The sequence below is a fragment of the Capra hircus genome, chromosome 7 (assembly GCF_001704415.2).
Source record: "Capra hircus breed San Clemente chromosome 7, ASM170441v1, whole genome shotgun sequence".
NCBI classification, from domain to species: domain Eukaryota; kingdom Metazoa; phylum Chordata; class Mammalia; order Artiodactyla; family Bovidae; genus Capra; species Capra hircus.
The window spans coordinates 60,986,887-61,003,987 of NC_030814.1; the positions used below are offsets into that span (position 1 = coordinate 60,986,887).

Genomic DNA, 17,101 nt, shown 5'->3' on the forward strand with positions numbered 1-17,101 from the left:
CAGAAACATTCTCACCACAGAGGGTGCACCTGAAGGCTCCAGGTACAGCAAATTCTTATACAGACCCTCCTTTCCTACAGATGCTTCTGTTAGTGACATAAGTTAATATCAGCATACAATGTACATCCCCAGCTGGTTCAACTTAAGATTTTTCAACTTTACAATGATGTGAAAGCAATATGCATTCAGTGGAAACTGTACTTTGAATTTTGGTCTTTCCCCAGGCTACTGATTAATACTCCTCATGATGCTGGGCGGTGGCAGCGAGCCACAACCCTGAGTCAGTCACATGGTCTCAAGGGTAAACAACTTACAACCATTCTATACCCATACATTCTGTTTGCTTTCAGTATGGTCGTCAATACATTACAAGAGATATTCAACACTATAAAATCGGCTTTGTGTTAGATAATTTTGCCCAACTCTAGGCTCATGTTAAGTGTCCTGAGCACGTTTAGGGTAGGCTAGGCTAAGCTATGATGTTCAGTAGGGAGATCCATATTATAATTGTTAGTTGTCACCTACAAAATAAAGTGAAGGTGATTATTCCAGTTGTCAGATTTTCTCAAGGAATGTAAACTATATGTAAACCAAAAATAAGAAACTTAGTAAGAAAAAGAAATTTTGTAACGCTCCCAACTGGCACTATGTTCATTGAAATTATACCCTATATAATCAGGCTGGAATGAAATGTGTTTATCATTTCCGTTTAGGATTTAACTTGGCTACCAAAAGAATGATTTCTGTCTTTTGATTTCTATTAATATAAAACAGAAAATGTTTCTCTGTGTTGTAAATCTTCTCAGTACGTACTGTTCTGAAAGTAGCCTTTTATGTTAGCTTTACAAGGTCATCATCTTTTGGCAAGAATTTTAAAACCAATAAATTTGAAAATAGTTACCTTGGACTTTTCCAGAGTCAGTGGTGGCATAATATAAGAGCCTAGACCTTGAAACCAGAATGCCTGGGTTTGTATCACAGGTTTGTATCAAGTACAATTTGGTGTTTCTATACCTCTATCTTCAGCTATAAAATGGGAATGATGTTAATAGTACCTACCTCATAGAGCTGTCATGAGGATTAAATGAGTTGATATATCTACAAGTGCTCAGACCTCTTCTTGGCACAAGGTAAGCACTAAGTGAGTGTCCCAGTGCACCGTCAGATCCTTTAGTTCAGAGATTTTAATTTGTTTTGTTCATTTACATATCCCCAGAACTATGTGTTCTATGTGTGCCTAGAAGTATGCTTGGCTTGTAACAAGCACTCAGTAAAAATTTGTTGAATGAAAGTATGTGTCTTGGTAATAGGTATTCAACTTGTGGCTATTCATGAGGTTTTTTAAAGTCCATGGGATTTATCTCTTTTAAACCTTTGATTAAAAAAAAAAAAAGAAAGCTGAGGCCCAGAGAGAATGAATCTTTTCAATGTCACATGAGCTTTCCTGGCAATAAAATTAAACACCAAATACTTGTCATAAGAGAAACACACTAGATAGAACCTCTGTTTTCCCCCTTCATCTTTTTGTTACCAGGTGCTCCTGTCTTAGTAGTTATCAGAACATCTTACATAGAGACACTCAGCTTTTCTCTGAAAGGATGCCATGGTACCTGAAGGCACAAGATCTGTTGCAGCAGGCAGAATCAGTTTTCTCCCATGAGAACAAAGTGCCTTGCACTGAAAGGATAAGGGTAACTATGTCCATGCTGTGTTCTTGGCTCCTGCCTGCTTCTCTTTCCTTCCTCAACAAGCTTGGGACTCACATGTATAGCTGAAACTCCCACAGCCAAGCCAGAAGCAAGCATTACACTGGTTTTGTACTAATCCTGGTTTCAAATCCCGTTTCTGCTACTTACTATCTGTTGTACTACTTGTGACCTTGTTGTGTAAGTTATTTCACTTCTGTAATCTGTGCATGTCTAAAATGGGCATGCCAGCATACAGTGGAGGTAAATGTTAGCAAGAATACAGGGCCTACTGATTTGTTCAACATGATGAGTGCAAACAAGACCCACAGCAAGGCTTGTTGCAGCTGCACGTTGGGTTCTCTGGTAGGAAACTCTCTGATGAAGGGCAGGACACTTAGGAGAGTGCTCTTGGGATCATAATCTGTGGAAGGAAGGGAAAGGAGAGGGCAGAGGAAGAAGTTGGGTAGTTCAGGCCCAGTGAAGACCCCAGCTGACCTCTCACAGGGAGCTCTACAGCTGGGATGGGTGTGCAGAATTGTTGCCAGTTGAGGTGAGAAAGCTGGACCTTCACCTTTCCCCTGACCGTGTTGTCAGTTATTTGATACAGTCTGGTCCTGGACATTTTCTTCAGCCAAGGCATTCTCTAAAGAGGGCTGAAAGCTGAGGATCATGGCAGCATTCCCAGAAATTGGGGCGATAACTATATTCCTGAAGGGGCATCTGGTTAGTGCTACCCAGCTTCCATCACTTCCAAACTCCAGAACCAGGCATAAAGAAAAGATCCTGAAGGCTTCTAGATGGGAAACACAGGGCCTCCACAAAGGGACAAGAATAAGAATGACATCAGAAGTCTTAAAAGCACATTAGAAGAGGCAATAGAGAAATGCCTTCAGACACTGCATAGAAATCAGTTCCTAAACTAGAATTCAATTCTGAGCCAAACTATCAAATTTGAGGAAACAATAAAGACATTTCAGACATGCAGTTTTGACTTTTGACTTCCCATGTGCTGTTCCTTAAGATGGAATTGAATAAGGGATTCAGGAAGAAGAGGATCTTCCAAGAAGATTTGAAGGGCAGTCTGAGTAGAAGTGTTGAGCCGCAGCCTAGAGGGGCTGGGCCCTGGAGGGAAGCTGTTAGTAGAGAAAACCACATTTTACTTGTGACTGTCGACAGTCGGTAAATCTGTAAAGAAAAATAAAGAAATGATGATTATAAAAGTCAAGATAGAGTTCACCTCTAGAAAGGAAAGTGAGGGGAAGAAGGGCTTTCAAGTGGTGATGTTTTGTTTTTTGATCTAGGTGATGGTGATATGGTTATATTTGCTTTATTAGTAGTGGTATAACTGTATATATATATATATATATACATATATATGTGTGTGTGTTTTATGCCATTTTCTATGTATATATTTTACAGCAAATTATTTTGAAATATTAGAAGAAGATAAATAATAAGGGTAGCCCTCAACACAGTTCCTGTTGGAGCTCTGTTCCTGGCCTCGAGCACATAGTACAAGTCCGCTAAGTCTGAGCTGAATATCATCATTATCATCATCATGATCCTGCTATCCATTCCTGAACAAGTACTTTCAGTTTTTGGTTCCTATAAAGGTGTGAGACGTATTCCAGAAGAGCATGCAAAAGAGGGGACGATTAACACTTGGCCAGGAAACAGTTTGATGTTTGCACTAACACAGAAATTGAATCCAGGGCTTCCTGTTCTGAAAATGTATCACTAGCAGAGACAAATGAAAAAGGCGATGGCACCCCACTCCAGTACTCTTGCCTGGAAAATCCCATGGACAGAGGAGCCTGGTAGGCTGCAGTCCATGGGGTTGCGAAGAGTCGGACACGACTGAGCGAATTCCCTTTCACTTTTCACTTTCATGCATTGGAGAAGGATATGGCAGCCCACTCCAGTGTTCTTGCCTGGAGAATCCCAGGGACGGGGGAACCTGGTAGGCTGCCGTCTATGGGGTCACACAGAGTTGGACACGACTGAAGTGACTTAGCAGCAGCAGCAGCAGCAGAGACAAAATTAAGATATTTCCTATTTCCCCTGCTTCTTCTACAGCTGTCAAATGGACAGGAGGATGGGAAGAGTTACCTCCTGTTTTCCCAACAACAGCCTCTGACCTTTGATGGGCACGTCCTTTGCCTCTGACCAAATGTGAACCCCAACATGCAAACTTCTCATGGGGCAGATGTGTCTTGGACTCACTGTCACCTCCTGTTACACTCATCTATTAGGGAATCAGGCTGATGGGATAGAGAGAGCTCTCCATCAGGAGTCTGGGGGCCTGGGCTCCAGCTCAGGCAGTGTGCGTCTTCGTCATCTGTAAAGCCAGAGTTCTGGGACTAGGTCAACCCTGAGATTCCTTCCAGCTCTGATAGTCTGTGCTTGTAATATCCTTCAAAGGTAGTGAAAGAGGAGAGAGGTAGCATAGCTAACAGGAAGAGCATGTGAGTTTTGAGTCAGGCAGACCTAGGTTTAGATCCCAGCGCCACCGTCTACTACTTATGTGAACTTCGTAAATCAGCCTCAACTCCCAGATCTATAAAATTGAAATAGTACCTGCAGTGCAGAAATGTGAAGATGAAGTGAAATGGTGTATGTCCATGGTTTCCAAACTATATGTTGAAGCACCCTAAGGCAATGCAGTGAACTTATATGGATACCGCCACTGGATATTTAAAAAATGAAGGGAAACACTGTGATATATGTTGGGTACCAGAAGAAAGAGTTTAAAAATTAGATTGGCTACCTTCTATGATGTCTTATGTTGCACTCTCATGAAGCTGGGTTTTCAGTGTCATAAAAATCAAGTGCCATGTAAAAATCATCTGATGAAGAAGTTGAACAGTGTGAAATCGGTGCACACATCTCATTAGTAACTAGATGTGGTTATTTAAGAAGAAAATATACACAACAGTTTCTTTCAATTTTCATGGATCATTTTTTCAAACAACTTCTTAATTATTCACATATAAATGCTTCTTTGCTTCTTTTGATTGAATTATTTAGTAAATGAAGCTATTAGGTATTTCTTTTGGCCTAAGGGAATGGTGGAAAGCTTCCTGAAACACTGTGGGCTCTGGGAAAAGAGAAAGTTTGGGGACCTCTGAGCATCATTCTCAGTGAATGATATACATTCATAAAAAGCGATATAATGTTTATATATAATAATGTAACTATACATTCTCAAAGCAGTTCACAGTATCTCTTGATATTACTTCAAAAACACACAGTTTTTACAACCACATTCTTATCTTTAGAAATTCACCCAAATAAATAATTTTTAAAGAATCAAAATTGGTATATATCAAATTTAATGAGAAAAGCAAGGCTAGTTAAGTAGTAATGCCTCTATACTAGCTTACTTATGGGAGTGTGTCTTTGTTGTGATGGCCAGTTTCCCCCTTTTTATTTTTCTTCATCTTATTCTTGAGCAGATTTTGGTATCAATCATACATTTATTAATTTATTTATGTACCTACTCCCATAAAATAAATAATTTCAGACAATTTATATTATTCCCAAAGAATTGATGCTTTTGAACTGTGGTGTTGGAGAAGACTCTTGAGAGTCCCTTGGACTGCAAGGAGATCCAACCAGTCCATCCTAAAGGAGATCAGTCCTGGGTGTTCATTGGAAGGACTGATGCCGAAGCTGAAGCTCCAATACTTTGGCCACCTCATGCGAAGAGTTGACTCATTGGAAAAGACTCTGATGCTAGGAGGGATTAGGGGCAGGAGGAGAAGGGGACGATAGAGGATGAGATGGCGGGATGGCATCACTGACTCGATGGACATGAGTCTGAGTGAACTCCGGGAGTTGGTGATGGACAGGGAGGCCTGCTGTGCTGCGATTCATGGGGTTGCAAAGAGTCGGACACGACTGAGCGACTGAACTGAACTGAACTGAACTGATGTATGGAAAAGTATTTGGTACACAGTAGGTGCTCAATAGATAGTAGAAATTATTAAGGAACCTTGCATAAAGGAATGCTGAGTCGTCTTTTATAGTTTATGTAGTGGTGATGGGAGCCAAACTTGAATCAAGAGGAGTTGACACATTTTATGATAATAGCACGTAGAAGGCACTGATTAAAGGTCAGCTGAATGAGTGAAGATGTCAAAGATAAAAGGTTTTACAAGGCACCTGAGACATGACTATCAAAGAGAATAACCATTTTTTCCAGAGTCCTTTTGTGTCCTCCTCATGGCCTATACTTGAATAATTTTTCCCCGAATCAGAATCCATTCTCTCCAGAGGATTTTGGTCTTTAGTCCCATTTTAAACATGGTTAAATTGCTGCTATAGAATTCCAGTGTGAAGACTTTGCCACAGATTTCAACATGTTTGGAACCTGCTGAGTACAGTCTGGTCTGGGCTCAAAGTGGGACTGGCTACAAAGCAGAAGAAATCTTGAGTGTGAATTACATCATACTACTACTACTACTACTAAGTCTCTTCAGTCGTGTCTGACTCTGTGCAACCCGACAGACGGCAGCCCACCAGGCTCCCCCGTCCCTGGGATTCTCCAGGCAAGAACACTGGAGTGGGTTGCCATTTCCTTCTCCTTGGAGAAGGAATTACATCATAGGTATGGTAAACTAGTCACTGGTTCGTACTACTTCACTGAAAAATAGCTGTTTTAAAGCCCCCAGGAAACCACAACAAATCTGCCCCTTACCGTCCATCAATTTTAAGTTTAAATCAATTTAGAATAAAAGATTTAATTATGTTCCCAAACAGTCTGCCTAAGAGCTTCCCCGGCGGCTCAGCCTGCAACGCAGGCAACATCCAGAGTTCGATCCCTGGGTGGGGAAGATGCCCTGGAGGAGGAAATGGTAACCCATTCCAGTTTTCTTGCCTGGGAAATCCCATGGGCAGAGAAGCCTGGTGGGCTACACTCCATAGAGGTTGGCGAATCGGACATGACTGAACACACACACGCAGCAATAATATGGGAACAGAACTCCCTTCTCAAATAGTCAACTCTCAATATTTGAAATTAGACTTGTTTTCATGGCATTCTTTGTAGATCAGTTCTTAGGTGACAGCTAACTTTTATGTGATAGAAACAAATCTTAGATGTGCCTTCCTTTCCCTTTAACCACTAAATGCAAACAGTTTCTGAAGCACACATAAAACAAACTTTTGTTCCTGGTTCTGTCGAATATGGGATTTTGATAGTGGGAAGACAGGTCTACTGAGAGGTTTATTTATTACTGGATTTAAATCACAAACTAGAACTTTCGCTACTGATATTTATTTGCTTTAACAACAACAACAACAACAAAACCAGGATAACTTTTGGCAGTTTTCATTAAAAATGAAAATTGTAGCTATGAGGATAACTTTAAAAATAAGCTGCAAAACAAGTCAGTGTCTTGTCAGTCTGCTCCAAGGTGTTTTAATTTTTATTATTCTTTTTGTTTCTTTGCCCCTCTGACAGCTCCCTTTCAGGTTCAGAACACGACTGATAATTCACTCTCTTTGCCGCCTCCTCTCCCACGCTCTCTTACCAATCTGTTGCAGGTGCCCACCGCTCCCCCCCCCCCCTTTTTTGTGTGTCCAAAAGGCACTGAATAATAATTTTGGGGGAGAGAAGATCTAAACCTTCTCATAACCACTGAATAACTATGTATGCTTATGAAACATGTTAGGCAAAGGTCTGTTCCCCGTCTACCCTTTTTCTTAATTTAAAAATAAGAAGCAATAGAGAAGGAAAAGGGTCTCCCAGTGGGGTATGAGTTCTTGACAAGGGTTAATTTACTCCCGTGAAAGCTTTGCCAATAGTAATTTCAGCCAATGGGAGCTCACCCTGATGAGGTAATGCTTTCAACCCACAATTGATTGGTTGCTCTCTTTCTTACTTGGTGTACTCCCAGAGGCTGAAAAGTGAAGCTGGTTTGTTTTAGGAATAATGTGAGCTTGTTTCTCTGGCCATTCACTCAGCTCTACTAAATCTTTCTGTAGCATGGCTGGTGCAGGGAGCTGCTGAAAACAGGTGGTGCTTACAGAAATGCTTAGAGCCACTGGGGAAAATCTCAGGTTCCCCTTCTCAAGCAATTAGATATCCTGCAACTTGAGCTAGCTCTTTTACCTGGGGCTATAGAGGTGTCTTCTAGTCTGACCCTTTATCCCCATCTTGTCAGTGACTCAACAATGAGAATGTGAGTGAGATGAGGCTGATGCTAGACTGTGAGGAGCTGAGAGAAAAGTCAGCCTGTCCTGGGACAAATATATCCCATAATGCTTGTTACACACCAACTGTGGAGCCCCGCAGTGCCTCACTTCTTAATGCTCTTTGGCTTGGGAGCAGTAGTGCTGTCTGTGAGTCAGGCTGATTGCCTCTTTAGCTCCCCCACAATGCTGAAGGGGTGAGATTAGGGGAACTGGGGCTTCTTTCCAGCCATCTCACCTCTGTCTATTGCTTTTTACTATGTTTAGCTCCAGAAACAGACCAGTCTTGGGTTTCCCTGATGGCTCAGATGGTAAAGCATCTACCTGCAATGCAGGAGACCTGGGTTTGATCCCTGGGTGGGGAAGATCTCCTAGAGAAGGGAATGGCAGCTCACTCCAGTATCCTGGAGTATTACATGGACAGTGGGGCCTGGTGGGCCACAGTCCTTGGGGTCAGAAAGAGTCGGATATGACTGAGCGACTAAGGTGCGCGTATCAAGTATGGCTAAGCTCTCTGAAATTTTTCAGGGCTAACTGGTTAAGAGGAGGACATCTATACACATGAATAGGGCCCTAAAACCACATGGGGAGAAATTAGTGGGGAGAAACTTTTAAAAGAGAATTGAATCAGAACACATCCTGTGGACTTTCAGAACTGAGGATGACAGCATTCTGAAGGTAAATGTATTACTTGGGGAGCTCTGTGGAGAGGGTAATCAATCTGATTTGAAACATAATTTTGATGTAAGCATCAGTCCTCTGCCCTTTGTGTTTGAGCTTCATGGAATAAGATTCTAGAGTCAGACGGAATGAAATTTTACTCCATTTTGTTATCTAATCCTGGGAAAGTAGCTCTTTTTCTGTGACCCATTTTAACAGTCTTCAAAAAGGAGTATCAACCTGAATTCAAGGGAAGATTTTTTTGAGTGAAAGGTTCACCCTAAGTGTTTAAAAGGGTGGAGACGGCACTTAAGATTCTGATAATATTCTCTGAAACACCCTGAAACTAACTCCACCCACATCCTTATCCACAGGATAAAGGTCTTTTCCTTATCTTACTCACCCCTCCCGCCCCCAGCCACTATCCATCTTGTTAGAGACTGGACCCTCTAGATTAGATTTATCCCAGAGAACAAAGACCAGGAAGAAAAGGAAGTATAAAAAGTAGGAGACTTCTGGGTTCAATTTGCAATTATGGTATGTTTACAGAATAAAGCAGCTAACACATATGAAAGTTACCATGGTAATGGAATGGATTACTCTCTCAGAAGAATAGGAGCTATGCTGTATTCACTGCTAAATATTCAGTGCCCAGCCCAATGTCTGACGTAGGTTTTTTTTCTTTAAAATTTTTTTAATATTGCAAACTTTTAGTTACACAAAGTGAGACAGAATGGTTTACTGCATCTCCCTGTGGTCAGTTTCAAACTGTTACCAATTCATTAGATAAACATTTAATTAATGTTTTTTGAAGGAAGGGATTGTTGAAATTTCTTAGATTTAATTTACCCCATCCTTCTTTTCTTTAGAAGATTATGGTCAGTATCAGTATGAACAGTAATATCGGAAAATCATATTTCCTATAGTAGTTCTCATTATGTTAATCACATCTAAGAAAAAAAGGGGCAAAAGTCTTAGGGATACTTTTCATTCTAGGTTATTTGATTAAAGGATTAAAAAATAAACATCTTGATTTTATAAAGCACAGAACCTCAAACTACCTGCTACTCATGCTTATGATTAATAGTTCATCCAGCTTCAGAGTTTTAAAAATGTTTTGGCATGGGAGGTGACTGAAAATTATACCAGGGCTGACTTGTAGGGCAATCAGCTCTCTGCTTTGACTGTGATATGGATGGAATGGGGCCAAGGTGTCCATGTTTCTTAGTGTTTCTATTTTATTTATCTTCAGCCCTTGTCCTGTGGGTTCTTTATCCTTAAGGACACAGATAACAGGCTGCTGAGTCTAACATGTTTGCGTGAACAGCCTTTTGGCAGTCTTCAACTTAATTTTCCAGGAAGACCAGAAATCAGCCCACCAGTGATCTGAACTGAGGTGATCATCCAAGCTACAAGACTGTGAGTGTTGGGTAAGTTGCTTCCCTTAGGGGTTTCTATGTTTCAGTAAAATGAGGCTTTTTGGTATAGGGATATAGTGCAGAATGTGCAGCCTTTAGAGTAAGAAAGACCAGTGTTTGAATTTCCTCTTCATGTTTTTCATACTCTTCATCTGTAAAATGGGTTATTTCAAGAAAAAAATTTATTTGAAAGTACCTAGTACAGTGGCTGGTACATAGCCAAGTACTCAATACATACTCAATATATACTCTTATATACTTATATATATAAGTATATATATATACATATACACTTATATATATATACTCAGTATGTACTCTTATGATCAAAATGAGGAAGCTGCAAGCAGAAAAATAGGAAATGGAAATGGATAGGTAATTCACTCAATAAGAAATACAACTGGGCAGGAAGCATATAGTACTTCAATCTCACTAGTACTGTTTTTGCTCATCAAATTGAACAAAATAAGAATATATGTAATATCCATTGTTGGTGAAATTTTAAGCAAATAAGCATTTTCCTATATGTTCATAGAACCTCTTCTGAGGTACTTTCGGTAATATCTATCAAAACCTAAATGCATTACTCTTCATCTCAGCAAGTTTGTTTCTTGGTATCTGTTATACACAAATATACATGTGAGTATACAAATCTTTATTGCACTACTGTTTTTAATAGAGAAAACTGGAACAGCTTAAATTTACTAATATGGACAGATTTCTATGAAATATTATATGCAAATATTTATATATAAAATGTATTATAGAACATTATAGTATGATCTTATTTATGTAAAGAAAAAGGAATGTGTGTATTTAATAAATGTGTAAAAAGAGGTCTGGGAGGATATACTTCATAAGGTTTACCTTCAGGGAAGGAAGTAAGATTAGGGAACAAAGAAAAAATTTTACTTTCTATTCTTCTAAATATTTTGAATTTTCCCAATGACTATATATTATTTTTTATTTGAAAAAATAATCTTAAAAAAGGGCAGTGGTGTGAATTAGACCATCCCTCAGCCCCATGGTGAGTACTTGTTTATTTATTTATTTTTTTGTCAAAAGAGAGAGCAAGTTTATTTAGAGATACACAATGTGTAGAGAGAAAGCAGACCACCTCAGAAACTGAGAGCAACCTGTCAGAAGATTAAATAACTGCGAAAAGTACAAGCATCACATGTAAAATTAAACTATTACAGCACTTTAAAAATTTATCCAGGAGAATCTAAATATAATATGAATTTGTACCCATTATCATCCATTTAAAAACACATGAGCAAGCTATCTTTAGTAGTATATTTTCATTACATTTCCCCCTCGAGTACTTGTTTAGATCCAACTTTAGAGCTGGGTAGAGTCAAGCACTTCTTAGATTTGGAAGGGTGGGCAGAACTTGTGTTTAAAAACCTCCTCTTTATGGTTTGGGGTTTGGATTGTTGAATCACTGAATCCGTGACCCTTTCTGAAGACAGTAGGACTGCATGGGAGTGAGGAGACATGTTTCAGGAAACTTGTGTCCTACTCAAAGTGCTCTATTAAAAAAAGAAAAGATAAAAAAAAAAAAAAAACAAGGAAAGATCTTGGGCTTCTTTGGAAGAGCTTCAGCCCCTCGGAGTCTAAGACTCCTGGGCTGGCACAGAACCTTCCAAGTTCATCTGTCTTTCTGCTTCCTCACTGGTCAGCATGTCAGGCATGCCAGTTCCCTAATGATGAAATTTCTCTTCAGGTCTTAGGGAGCTTTCTTGGATTACTGGAGCCCACCGATTTCACTGTGGTTGCACATTTAGTTCCTACCACTGTGTACAATACCTGGGTGAGAAAATGGATGAAACATCTTATTTAAAATAGGGATAGGAGGGGTTTCCCTGGTGGCTCAGTGTTAAAGAATCCAGCTTACAATGTAGGAGACATGGGTTAGATCCCCGATCTGGGAAGAACCCACATGGAGCAACTAAGTCCATGCACTATAACCACTGAGCCAACTCACTAGAACAGACCCTGATGCTGGGAAAGATTGAGGGCAGGAGGAGAAGGCGGCAACAGAGGATGAGATGGTTGGATGGCATCACCGACTCAATGAACATGAGTTTGAGCCAACGTCAGGAAACAGTGAAGGACAGGGAAGCCTGGCGTGCTGCGGTTCAAGGGGTTGCAAAGAGTTGGACATGACTGAGTGAACAACAACAAACCTTCACGCAACTTGAGAAGTAGAATATTATAAAAGTTGGGAGGGTCCATGGTGGGGCTGCCAGCACTGTGGTACAAACAGCACTGCACAGAGGTCTTTGCCAAGGTGGGTATAAAGGCTCTGCTGCTGCTTGGCTATGGGCCCACAGAGAATGATCCTTTTTCTAGTTCCCAAAGAGACCACTTGCAGGCTTCTGCAGCCCTGTTCTGGGGGATGTTCCACCTGTGTGCTCCATATCCTCTACTAGAAGCAACAGTTATACTGAATTTCGGAGCAGTTATTCTCTTATTTTTCTTTAGCATTTTATCAGATGTATGTGGGAGTTCCCAGGTGGTGCTGGTGGTAAAGAACCCACCTGCCAATGGAGCAGACAGAAGAGATGAGGGTTCCATCCCTGGGTTGGGAAGATCCCCTGGAGGTGGGCATGGCAACCCACTCTAGGATTCTTGCCTGGAGAATTCCATGGACAGAGGAGCCTGGTGGGCTATCGTCAATAGGGTCTCAAAGAGTGGGACATGACTGAAGTGATTTAGCACACGTGCATAGGTGTATGCATCCCTAAGTCATCCACTTCTCTACTTTTTTCCCTGAAAATTCCATTTGCCATTGTATTAATTTTTCAGTATTGCTCTAACAAATTGTCACAAGCATAGTAGCTTAAAACAACACACTTCAGACCAGATTCGCTAGTATTTAAGACTCCCTGCTCCCAATGCAGGAAGCATGGGTTTGATCCCTGGTCTGGGGACCAGGATCCTGCATGCTGTACTGCATAGCGAAAATTAAAAAACAAGAAAAATGCACAATTTATCTGTGGAGGCAGGGGGTATATGGTATGTCTCGGTACCTTCCACTCAATTTCGCTGTGAATCTAAATCTGTTCTAAAGTTCCATGGCATGTGGAACTTCCCCAAACAGGGATCAGTCTGTGCCCCCTGCAGTGGAAGCGTGCAGGCTCACTTACTGGAGAGCCAGGAAAGTCCTAGAGTATATCTATTTAAAAAAAGACATTGACTAGTAGCATAAGGGGAGCTGAGAACCCTCTGTTCAGTCTTTGTAATATTTTGTGTAAATCTAAAATTAAAAATAACCAACCACTGTCTTACAGTTCTGTGGGTCCTGGTGGCTCAGAGGTTAAAGGGTCTGCCTGCAATGCGGGAGAGCTGGGTTCGATCCCTGGGTTGGGAAGATCCCCAGGAGAAGGAAATGGCAACCCACTCCAGTATTCTCGCCTGGAGAATCCCATGGACAGAGGAGCCTGGTGGGCTACAGTCCACGGGGTCATGAAGTCAGACACGACTGAGCGACTTCACATACACACATCTTACAGTTCTGTGGGTCCAGAAGTATAACTTGGGTCATGCTGGGCTAAAATCATGACTCTAGGGGAAAATCTAGGGGTCTCTAGAGGAGAGTTAGACTTTGGTGGCTCAGTGGTATAGAATCTGCCTACCAAGCAGGAGATGCAATTTCGATCCCTGGGTCGGGAAGATCCCCCTGAGGAGAGCATGGCAACCCAATCCAGTATTTTTGCCTGGAGAATCCCATGGACAATGGAGCCTGGTGGACTACAGTCCATGGGGTCACAAAAAGTTGGATGCAACTGAGCAACTAAACAAGCAGAAGCAGAGGAGAGTTATTTTCCCTGCCTTGCTTAGCTCCTAGAAGCTGCCCAGATTCCTTGGCTCAAGGTCCTCTTCCTCCTCAAAGCCAGCTGCTAATGTTGAGTTGTCAGTCCCACATCTAATCACTCCAACCTGTCTCTTCTGCCTTCCTCTTCCATTTAAATGTAAAGACCCAGATAATCCAGGATAATCTCCACATTTCTGAGTCTGTTGATTTGATACCTTTTCTCTCCTTTGCCATGTAACCTAACATATTCACAGGTTCCAGGGAGTAAAGTGTGAATGCCTTTGAGGCATTGTTCTTCTGCTTCCTACAACCATCTTTGTGTGCTCCTTTGTCACATGCTTGTTCTGCCCACCATCTAAAAGACTATTATTCTTTTGTTTCTTTTTTACAAATAGCTTGTTCCATATTTGTCTGAGTTGTTTTCTGAACAAGCCAAAAGAATAAATACTCTTATTGTGATATACAGACAGTGTTTGGACACAAAATGTCATTAAATATACTCTCTGGATGTTAAACTCCGGGCATTTATCAATACCTTCAAGTCTGAACTTGAAAAGCAAGTACGGTAATTCAGATACTACCAGTTAAGCTCCCTGTTGTTTCCAACTTGTTAAGTTGCAAAATGAATACATGTAAATAAATTTTAAAAAGAGCAGAAACCATAAATGTACAGTGTGAAAAGAATTCTAAAGCAAACACGTGTAGACAGCACCCGGTTCAAGAAATAAGACATAGACAAGACCTGTTCCCCAAAGTTCCCCTTGTAATTCTTGTTTATCCCTTACCACCTTCTCTCCTCTTAGAGATAAACCGCTATCCACTTTTATGGTAATAAGTTGCTTGCCTTTTCTTTGTAGTTTTACCACGAAAGTATGTACCTCCAAACGACATACAGTAGTTGAGTTTTGTCTCATTTTAAACTGTATAAAAGAGTCATACTGTGTGTTTCTTTTCTGGTTTCTTTACCTTGTACGTTATAGAATTCAGCCATGTTGTTATCTGTAGGTTTAAGTCTGATTCATTCATTTTTCATTGCCGTATGTATTTCATTGGATGGTCCATTCTTCTGTGGCTGATATTTTGTGTTGTTTCCATTTTGGGGTTATCACAATCACTAGAGCTGTGAACATTTTTTGCATATATATTCTGGTACCTATGTGCACATAGTTATCCAGGGTATGCATTTAGGAGTAGAAATGCTGAGTCAGAGTTTTTGGTCTTCAGCTTTAGTGGATAATGTTAAATTGTTTTCCTGCTATCAGTGAATGACAGATTCTGTTGCTCCACGTCCTTGCCAACACTTGGTGTTATCAAACTTACTAATTTCAGCCATTCTGATGGGTGTATTGTTGTGGCTAGTTGTATTTCATTTCAATTTGCTTTCCCCTGTTTATTAATATCATTAACTATTACTCATATTTATTGGCCATTTAGATTTCCTCATATATGCAGAACCTATAAAAAAGGTTTCTTCTGATGTAATTTTATATTGGATTGTCTGTATTTAAAATTTATTTGATTTCTAGGAGTTCTTTATATAACAGGAATAATACTCCTTTTTGGGTTGAATGCTTTGTAATTAACTTTTCCAGTTCTTTGGCTTGTGTTTTCACTCTTTCCATGGGGTCAAACATAATGTAGTTGAATTTATTACTCCTTTCTCTATGGTGAGATAATTTGTCTTTAAAGAATTGTGAAGACATTCTTGTATAATTATCTTTTTTGAATATTGTTTTTAAATGTTTTATTGTGAAATATTCATACAAAAAATGCCCCAAAGATATATACAGCTTAATAATAATTTATTACAAACACCCATGTAACTACGACTCAAATTGAGAAATAAAACATTGTTTACAACCCAGACAACTCATTCTTGCTCCTCCCTTCCAAAGGAGCCACTATCATGACTTCTACGTTAATCACTTTTTGGCCTTTTTTTTTTTGCTGTGCTGGGTCTTCAGGGCTGTGCATTTGTGGCGAGTGGGGGATATGCTCTAGCTGTGGTATGTGGGCTTCTCATTGTGGTGGTTTCTTTTGTTGTGGGGCCTGGGCACTAGGGTGCTTGTGCTTCATTGTTTGTGCTCTTGGGCTCAGTAGTTATGGCACATGGGCTTAGTTGCCCTGCAGCATGTGGAATCTTCATGGACCAGGGATTGAACCCATGTCCCCTGTATTGGCAGGCAGTTCTTAACTAGTGGACCACCAGGGAAGTCCTGGTCTTCTTTTTTAAAGAAGGTTTTTCCATCTTAGTATGTATCCTTAAACAAGATGATTGTTTTTCCCTTTTTGGAAAAAGTTACCTCTAGCTTTAATTTTTAAAAATGTAGGGAGCTAATTTTTATTAAAAAAATTTTGAAGTATAAACTAATTACAGAAAAGCATTAAAATCATGACAGCTGAATAAACTGTACAAAAAAGATCTTCATGACCAAGATAATCACGATGGTATGATCACTCACCTGGAGCCAGACATCCTGGAATGTGAAGTCAAGTGGGCCTTAGGAAGCATCACTATGAACAAAGCTAGTGGAGGTGATGGAATTCCAGTTGAGCTATTTCAAATCCTGAAAGATGACGCTGTGAAAGTGCTGCACTCAATATGGCAGCAAACTTGGAAAACTCAGCAGTGGCCACAGGACTGGAAAAGGTCAGTTTTGATTCCAATCCCAAAGAAAGGCAATGCCAAAGGATGCTCAAACTACCACACAATTGCACTCATCTCACACGCTAGTAAAGTAATGCTCAAAATTCTCCAAGCCTGGCTTCAGCAATACAAGAACCATGAACTTCCAGATGTTCAAGCTGGTTTTAGAAAAGGCAGAGGAACCAGAGATCAAATTGCCAATGTCCACTGGATCATCGAAAAAGCAAGAGAGTTCCAGAAAAACATCTATTTCTGCTTTATTGACTATGCCAAAGCCTTTGACTGTGTGGATCACAATACACTGTGGAAAATTCTGAAAGAGATGGGCATACCAGACCACCTGACCTGCCTCTTGAGAAATCTGTGTGCAGGTCAGGAAGCAACAGTTAGAACTGGACATGGAACAACAGTTCAGTTCAGTCACTCAGTCGTGTCCGACTCTTTGCGACCCCATGAATAGCAGCACGCCAGGCCTCCCTGTCCATCACCAACTGCCAGAGTTCACTCAGACTTACGTCCATCCAGTCAGTGATGCCATCCAGCCATCTCATCCTCCATTGTCCCCTTCTCCTCCTGCCCCCAATCCCTCCCTGCATCAGAGTCTTTTCCAATGAGTCAGCTCTTCTCATGAGGTGGCCAAAGTACTGGAGTTTCAGCTTTAGCATCGTTCCTT

The 17,101-nt window shown here is 40.6% G+C and overlaps 1 protein-coding gene across 1 annotated transcript in view; it reads left to right on the top strand.

Moving 5' to 3' along the window:
* FAM13B (family with sequence similarity 13 member B) overlaps positions 9,885–17,101 on the top strand; it is a 99,310-nt gene continuing 92,093 nt past the window's right edge. The window contains exon 1 of the mRNA XM_018050335.1: positions 9,885–9,973. The gene's annotated coding sequence lies outside the window, so the exon portion shown is untranslated. The remainder of the gene's footprint in view (positions 9,974–17,101) is intronic.